This window comes from Ambystoma mexicanum, chromosome 5p (assembly GCF_040938575.1).
Source record: "Ambystoma mexicanum isolate Mex_15411 chromosome 5p, UKY_AmexF1_1, whole genome shotgun sequence".
NCBI classification, from domain to species: Eukaryota; Metazoa; Chordata; class Amphibia; order Caudata; family Ambystomatidae; genus Ambystoma; species Ambystoma mexicanum.
Window position 1 is genome coordinate 319854750 of NC_090930.1, and position 9502 is coordinate 319864251.

Sequence of the window (9502 nt, forward strand, 5' to 3'; positions counted from 1 at the left end):
CCCCCACTCATGTCCAACTCATGTCTCCCTGCACCCCCACCGCCCAGCATCAGGGGCCACCTCCGCCAGGCCCCCACTCATGTTTCCCTGCACCCCCACCCCCCACCAGTCAGGGGCACCCTCCACCAGGCCCCCACTCACGTCTCCCAGCACCCCCACCCCCCTGCATCCAGGGGCACCCTCTACCAGGCCCCCACTCATGTCTCCCTGCACCCCCACCCCCCAGCACTGTGGGGCACCCTCCACCAGGCCCCCACTCATGTCTCCCAGCACCCCCATCCCCCTGTATCCAGGGGCACCCTCCACCGGGCCCCCACTCATGTCTCCCAGCACCCACACCCCCCTGCATCCAGGGGCACCCTCCACCAGGCCCCCACTCATATCTCCCTGTACCCCCACCCCCCAGCACTGTGGGGCACCCTCCACCAGGCCCCCACTCATGTCTCCCAGCACCCCCACCCCCCTGCATCCAGGGGCACCCTCCACCAGGCCCCCACTCATGTCTCCCTGCACCCCCACCCCCACCAGTCAGGGGCACCCTCCACCAGGCCCCCACTCATGTCTCCCAGCACCCCCAACCCCTGCATCCAGGGGCACCCTCCACCAGGCCCCCACTCATGTCTCCCTGCACCCCCACCCCCACCAGTCAGGGCCACCCTCCACCAGGCCCCCACTCATGTCTCCCAGCACCCCCACCCCCCTGCATCCAGGGGCACCCTCTACCAGGCCCCCACTCATGTCTCCCTGCACCCCCACCCCCCACCAGTCAGGGCCTCCCTCCACCAGGCCCCCACTCATGTCTCCCAGCACCCCAACCCCCCTGCATCCAGGGGCACCCTCCACCAGGCTCCCACTCATGTCTCCCAGCACCCCCACTCCCCTGCATCCAGGGGCACCCCCACCAGGCCCCCACTCATGTCCAACTCATGTCTACCTGCACCCCCACCCCCCAGCATCCAGGGGCACCCTCCACCAGGCCCCCACTCATGTCTCCCTGCACTCCCACCCCCCAGCACTGTGGGGCACCCTCCACCAGGCCCCCACCCATGTCCCCCTGCACCACCACCCCCCGGCATCCAGGGGCACCCTCCACCAGGCCCCCACTCATGTCCAACTCATGTCTCCCTGCACCCCCACCGCCCAGCATCAGGGGCCACCTCCGCCAGGCCCCCACTCATGTTTCCCTGCACCCCCACCCCCCACCAGTCAGGGCCACCCTCCACCAGGCCCCCACTCATGTCCAACGCATGTCTCCCTGCACCCCCACCCCCCAGCATCCAGGGGCACCCTCCACCAGGCCCCCACTCATGTCTCCCTGCACCCCCACCCCCCACCAGTCAGGGCCACCCTCCACCAGGCCCCCACTCATGTCTCCCAGCACCCCCACCCCCCTGCATCCAGGGGCACCCTCCACCAGGCCCCCACTCATGTCTCCCTGCACCCCCACCCCCAGCACTGTGGGGCACCCTCCACCAGGCCCCCACTCATGTCCCCCTGCACCCACACCCCTCTGCATCCAGGGGCTCCCTCCACCAGGCCCCCACTCATGTCCAACTCATGTCTCCCTGCACCCCCACCCCTCCAGCATCCAGGGGCACCCTCCACCAGGCCCCCACTCATGTCTCCCAGCACCCCCACTCCCCTGCATCCAGGGGCACCCTCCGCCAGGCACCCACTCATGTCTCCCTGCACCCCCAACCCCCACCAGTCAGGGCCACCCTCCACCAGGCCCCCACTCATGTCCGACTCATGTCTCCCTGCACCCCCACCCCCCAACATCCAGGGGCACCCTCCACCAGGCCCCCACTCATGTCTCCCTGCACCCCCACCCCCCACCAGTCAGGGCCACCCTCCAGCAGGCCCCCACTCATGTCTCCCAGCACCCCCACCCCCCTGCATCCAGGGGCACCCTCCACCACGCCCCCACTCATGTCTCCCTGCACCCCCACCCCCCAGCACTGTGGAGCACCCTCCACCAGGCCCCCACTCATGTCTCCCAGCACCCCCACCCCCTGCATCCAGGGGAACCCTCCACCAGGCCCCCACTCATGTCTCCCTGCACCCTCAGCACTGCGGGGCACCCTCCACCAGGCCCCCACTCATGTCCCCCTACAACCCCACCCCCCTTCATTCAGAGGCACCCTCCACCAGGCCCCCACTCATGTCTCCCAGCACCCCCACCCCCCTGCATCCAGAGGCACCCTCCACCAGGCCACCACTCATCTCTCCCTGCACCCCCTCCCCCCAGCACTGTGGGGCACCCTCCACCAGGCCCCCACTCATGTCTCCCAGCACCCCCACCCCCCAGCACTGTGGGGCACCCTCCACCAGGCCCCCACTCATTCCTACCACCCCCCCACCCCCCAGCAGTGCAATTCACCTGTGTACGTGTATATCAGGGTTGCGTGTGTAGTCTGACACGCAATATCAGCAGGGTACGTGTATTACGGGGTTCACGGGAAGTTCCACATGCGATTGCCCTGGGTACGTGTATCTCGGGGTGCGCGGGAAGTTCCACATGTGATTTCAGCAGGGTACGTGTATTCCAAGGTGCGCCGGAAGTTCCACACGCGATTTCAGCAGGGTACGTGTATTTCGGGGTGCGCGGGAAGTTTCACACGCGAATTTGCAGGGTACATGTATTTCGGTGTGTGCGCGTGAAGTTACACATGCGACTGTGCCTGTGAGAGTGGGGTACGTGTATTCCAGGGGTGGGCGGGATTATTTACTCGTGACTGGGCCTGGGAGAGCGTGTTACGTGTATTCCTGGGGTGGGTGGGAAGATTTACACGCTCACCTACAACGTGCCAAAAAATAAAAGGACCAATCCTGAAACACGTACGCCAGCATGAAGCAGGCGCACGTGCCGCGCAGCATAAAAGAGTGCGCAAACAAAAAACAAGCTCAGACGCCAGGATGAATACACCGTTCCTAGCAGCAGTGGCCGTGGGATACCGCAGGAGGAGGAGAAGGATAGTCAGGGCCAGAATCTTCACACCCAGAACCAGTCTATTTGGTATGCCAGATGACCAGGTGTATGGGAGGTACAGGTTTCCACCACACATAATACTCGACCTGGTCAGTGAGTGACCTCACATCACCCACCCTGTGCTCCCAAGCACTCTGCCCCCTGGAGAAGGTCCTCAATGTACTGCACTTCTTGGCTACCGGATCATTTCAGCAGACAAGTGCCATAGTGGGGGGGGTCACAGGCCACCCAGTCACGGTGTCTACACCAGGTTTTGGCCATCATCACTGCACGCCCATCAGTCCGCAGGCACATATACCTGCCCAGAACACCTGCAGAAAGGCAGGCTGTCAGCCAGGATTTCTACAGGGTGGCACAATTCCCCAAAGTGCTATTGATTGCACCCATGTGGCTCTACGTCCCCCCAGGGCATCTGAGCACATCTATAGAAACCGCAAGCACTGGCATTCCATCAACGTCCAGGTAGTATGTGATGCCAAGGGAATCATCACCTCAGTATATGCCAACTATCCAGGGTCCACCCACGACAGCTTCTTTGACAGGATGCCAACCCTAAACCGTGACATGGAAGCTGGGCATGACAGATAAAGAGTAATGCCAATACCCCACTAATGATCCCCATCACCACCTCGCCAGGGGACAGTGCCTACCCTCTGAGCACACACATGATGACGCCAATTCGGAACCCCATCACGAGGTAAGATACAACACACCCCATATTGCAACACGGGGCATAGTGGAGCGCACATTCGGAGTGCTCAAGTCACGCTTTCGCTTCCTTGACCGTTCTGGCGGGCAGCTGTTATACGCTCCCCCAGTAGTGTGCAGGATCATAGTGGTAGCATGTGTCCTGCACAATGTTGCAACACGCCGGGGCCTGGCTGTGGACATGGTGCCCCCCCATCCCCAACCACATGCACGCCCGCTGCGCATGGGAGGGGAAAGGGCACGGGGTGAGGCAGCCCATACACAGCTGGTGGCTAATTACTTCACATAGAAAGCACACCCCTGTGAAGTGCACACAGCCCTGGCACATACCATCTGACAATCAATGATGACTCAATCTGACAATTATGATTAACAAAGGGACAGTCAACTGTCAGAACCATAGCAGATTGTTCATCTGGAAGTGTCACAATGTGTGCATCCCTACCTACACAAACACCACCAATGCAGTGTCATCAAAAGATACACTTCCATTCAGCAAAAATGAATACCCACTTGCAAAATACAACATGAGAACAGTGGCATGTCACCCAACCCCTCCCCGGCACGGCCACACAACACACCATGGTATGTCATGCAATGTGAGAGCAAACAAATTAATCCCCACAACATGCCCCAAGTGTCACCAACTACAGTGTCCCTAATGGAAACTGGTCACACATGAAATGCTCACAGTAATGCAGGACCAACAACACACATTACCAAATACTTACCAAGAATACCAATCACCTACACAACCTCCAACCTACCATAAACATGACAGTACGGACTTAAAAAATTGGTAGCCTCACTAACTGATAATGGCAGCACTTCGAACACTTCCAAGTATACAGTGTTAGCGCCACGCAAGAGTGTAGGTGCACTGCTTACAACATGGACTCCAGTCCCAAAGTAGACCGCCTTGTGAAGACATGAGAAATGGACCTGCAAATTAGGAGGATGAGATGGATGCAGAGGCACATATCAATACACCATACAGTGTACAATAACACAATATGCACTAGGAATGTATACACAGTATTAACTACAGACTGCCCACACATCAAATGGGAGTCCAACGTCACCGTGTCAATGTCACTTGGGCACACCCTTTGCAAGCCCATGGAAACGGGAAGCAGGAGGGGTGTGTGTCACACAAACCCAAGCATCTGACCCAAATTCAGGACAAGCCTGCATGTGCCCAGCCACAATACAGTGTATGCCCACGGGAGCCACACAAGGCAACACACTGTCCAAAAAATCAAAAATCAAAACAAAAACAAAAAAAAAAATCAAAAATGGCTATTAATAGGCCCAGGGGGGTGAGGGAGGCCACCCAGGAGGTCAGAGGACAGGGTGCACACCAAAACCCACCTGTGTGGATCTTGCGGAAAAAAAACACCTCCATGGGCTCATGGCCAGCACGCCTACCCTATTGTGGGATAATCGCTGTTGTCGCTCTCCTCACCCTCTGCAGCTGCATCAGGAGGTGGTGGCACTATGGGAGGCAGCCCACGCAAAGCCCTAGTATGGTACTCCATGGCAGCAAGCATGCAGGTGTGGAAGGTCTGGTTCTGGAGGATAATTGTGCGGAGGTCCCCATGCAACAACTCACAGGATGCCCGGACCTCCTCCCTAGTTGCCTGAATCTCAGCTGAGAGCGTACGTGTGAGCCGCTCCAGCTGCTGTTCTGTCCTCGTGTTAGCTGAAGCCTCAAGCTCAACCAGAGTTGCCCTGAGCTGACGGAGGTCCACCCTCAGGGCTTCCCTGTGGCCCTGCGACTCAATGGAAATGGCTTCCTGCAGAGTCTCCAGTGCCGCCCGCCTGTCCCTGTTGGACGCCAACATGTCCTCCCTGTGTGACTGGCTAATGGAGTCTGTTGCCTGCTGTAGTTGTTCAATTAGCCTTTCTTGGGGGACAATGGAAGTGGCCACCCTATCCATGGCCTGAGCCATCATCTCAGTTGATGCTGCCTGTTGGTTTGCCATACCGTATATGGATTGCTCCCATGCGGTATTGCCAGGTGGCGTACGGCCACCACGTCAGCGGACACCACACCTGTCTGGGGCAAGGCGAACTGCGCCTTGCTGTGCTGGCACTGCCTGAGGCTGCAGGACTGTATTCCCCCTCTGATCTGCTGGCCCAGGAACAGGATCAGATGTAGCGGAGTGTGACCCTGCATCCGTAACCACCAAAGGCTGACCTACCAACACTGACATCCCCATTGAGGGTTCTACCCCTGGTGCAGGTGGGTTGGGCAGTACATAATCCCTCCCAGAGACACTTACCTGCGACGCAACATAGGTCTCATCATCCGAATCGACACCTGAATAGAGCTCGGGGGAGGTGCACCCAGAGACACCCCTTGAGATGACGGCCTGTAGCAAGTGTGGGTTCTCACCCACCACCACACCACGTCCCTCACTGGTGCCCGGTCGGGCCTGAGACCCCTCCTGGGTCTGCACCATCTCCACAACCCCAGCAGTATCAAGTGCGTCATCCCCTGCAAAGACATGAAAGAAAAGAAATGGGAACAGGCATTAGCAACATGGAACATAATTAGGGCTGAGAAGCAACAGAAACAGTACTTCATTGACACATGTACCACATGACTATAACCCTCCCATGCATGCACTGTCACTGCGTATGAAGGGGAGGCAAATGGCACACATTGATGACACCAAGATGGAAGACCAACAAATTTGCTGCATGCTGCCTAGCAGTGCCATCACACATTGGCCTGTGATTGGCATGTCCAATACACATACATGACACATGCCATCACTCAGATGGCATGTACCCTAGCCATGTCACACATGTGACAATAGGACTGAGAAATGCCTAGTGAAAGTGGTGGAATGCAGACAATCAGCCTGAATGAACACAGAATAACATGCAACTATGTTGTGGCACGATGACAATTCAAGGGCAACTGGCGTGAGGTTGGGCTGAATGTCTACTGTTGCCAGAAGGGATACTGCAACACCCAAATCCTGGTGCGCAGAATGTATTGGATGAAACATATGGGTGACCCAAACCACTCAGGCACACACCCCCTCACCTGGCACTCAATCAGAAGCACTCACACACACGCCAAGCACATGGATGACACACACATGCATGTGCACTCACCGGATAATGCCTCGTAATCTGGCAGGTCTCCCACGCCTTGGATCTGTTCCTCCGTGACGTAGGTCCCAGCAACATACTCATGTGGAGTGAGTTCTATGTCCTCTGCCGGAGACCCACCTCCAGTCACTAGAGTTGCGGCATGACTTGAGGCCAGCTTTTTCTTTGCCCTGCGCTTAAGGTCATTCCAGCGCTTGTAGCAATCATTAGCTGTGCGCCTCACGAATCCAAGGGCACTTATGAGTTCCGCAATGGTCTGCCAATGTGCCTGACGTTGTGCAGGTGTGGTCTTGCATCCTGCAGTAATTACCATTTCACTGTCATGTGCGGACACATACTCCACAAGTGCATCAAGTTCGACCCGATTGAAGCAGGGCTTCCTTGGTGGGCCGGACTGTGTAGCCGTGTCTGGGGCATCAGCCTGTACTGGACGAGCACTCTTCCTCTTCCGCTTGGAAGGTGGTGGTGATACTGAGTGTCCTACGCCGCTCTGGACACTAGGGGCAGGAGCCCCGGTGGACTGTGGACTAGGAGTGTGGGAATGAACACTCACCATGGGACTTGGTGCAGGCATTAGCTGAAGTGTGATGTAGTCAGGGGGAACGTCAGCAGGATGGACTAGGACTGACACTGTCCTTGCTGGAACACTCAGAGCTGGGGTGGATAGAGCCGCAGCTGCCCCTGCAGCCTCCCCACCCTGCCTACTCAGGGCAGCAGATGACATAGCTGCCCCTGATCCACGTGGGCTGGTGACACCAACGTGCAATGCCACACGTGGCCTAGACCTGCTGACCTGGAAGTCAGCCATGGAGTCACCCAGTGCCAGGTCTGGTGCCACAATGGGCTGGTCCAACAAGGGCTGAGCAGGGATGGTGTCAGCCACGTTACCCTCAATCAGGGGGGGGGCATGGGTGTCCCTGACTGGTCACCCTCACATGGGGGGCTAGGGGCACCCTGCAAGTCCTGGCCACGTTCCCTACCGTATCCACCACGGACACCTCTTGTGGCTCGCCCACCTTTGCCACCCTTACCGCGTGCTCGCCTCCCAACCATGGCACTGATGTAGTTGTGCGTATGGGAGTTGCAGTAAACTTTTGTCCTGGGCAATTGGGGGTCAAAGGGGTAGGGTACTAGATGGAATTCGTACCCTAGTGCTCTAGCAAGGCTGTATGTGACCCCTGGGGGAAGATGACGGGTCACGCAACGCACAGGCACCCCGAAAAAGGGAGATAATTTGCACGCAACCCCTCCTAGACCACGTGCGTGGTAAAAAAAACCTGCACTACGCTGTGGCACCCAGAAACACAAAAATGAACGTATGCGTGTCACACGCAGCCTAGACTGACCTCTGAAGGGGTAGGCAACACACGGGGCAAGCACAGATGTCAAATACGTGCGCAACTCACCGTCTGCCAGGAAAAATTGTGTGTAAAATATGCGCGTGAGGAGACAGGACAACAGGAGAAGTGAACGCTGTTTGAGGAAACAGGCCCAGGAAAAAGACAAGAAGAGAAAAAGCTGTCAGAGGTAACAGGGAGTACGAACTTGGAACGCCGTGAAGTAAATCGCGTGTGAACCGACAAGAAGTACAGATTTCACCCACTCGCTCTCCACGAAAAGCACGTACAAGGAAATGGCGTTCTACACGTACCTTTTAAACATGCCCACACGTCCAGCGTCACTTCCGCGTGTATGCGCTAAGGCCCCATCCTCCAATTACATGCGCTGACACTCTGACGTGCAGTCATTGGACGTGTAACATGCACCCGTGTACAGGGAAACGCCTGTGCAAGCACGTCACAGACACGCATACGCGCTGTTGGCCTTTGGGCCAATGAATTTGCGTACGTGTGCTGACGCGCTTACGCGCTAAGGCCCTTTCCTCGAATTACACGCAGACGTGCTGAATTTTCACGTGCCAAATCACTCCATTTCAAGCTGGCCATGCGTAAGCACACGGAAGACCACGCTCCTTCCCAGAAGGCCGAATTACTGCCCCCCAGAGCCCCGAGCATGCTCCCACCTGCCATCTGCTGCTGGCTGATTGCCTGCTGCCCACGTGCCCTGCCATTTGCTGCCTGCACATCAGCCAGGGGTGCTGTTGCTGTGACCACCCCTGCTGGAACTGAAGACTCCCGACTGGGATTCCATCGCTCCACAGCCCAGCCCCAGGACCCAGTTGCCAACCCACTCCTGCCTCTGGGGTTGTCATGTCGGGCACTGCAACATCTGGCACCACTGACAACCCCCGGCCAGAGAGGCAGAGGGGCACCAGCTTCACTGCCACCAAAGTTGGTGTCCTGGTGGAGCAAGTCCTGGGGCAGCATGATGCCCTCTTCGGAAGTTTGCGCGCCGACAAGGAAGGACGGACTCGGATCTGGACGGACATCCAACATGTCAAGAAGTGCTGGGAGGACTTCAGGTCCAGGACCCTCAACAAGGCCCGGCGCCTCTTGAAGGCAGCGGATGCTAAGGGGCGCCGGGGCCACTTGTCGGAGAATCAGATGAGGGTCCTGGAACACATATCTCCAGCGCTCCACGTCCAGGTCCTTGAGAGGCAGACCCGTCTGGAGTCGAGCGGTAAGTGTACATGCATCATGATTGTAAGCTGTGCATTTGGTGATGTGCCAGTAGTGTGCAGGTTGCACATCTGTTTGTATGGGGCCGAGTATGGGTGGG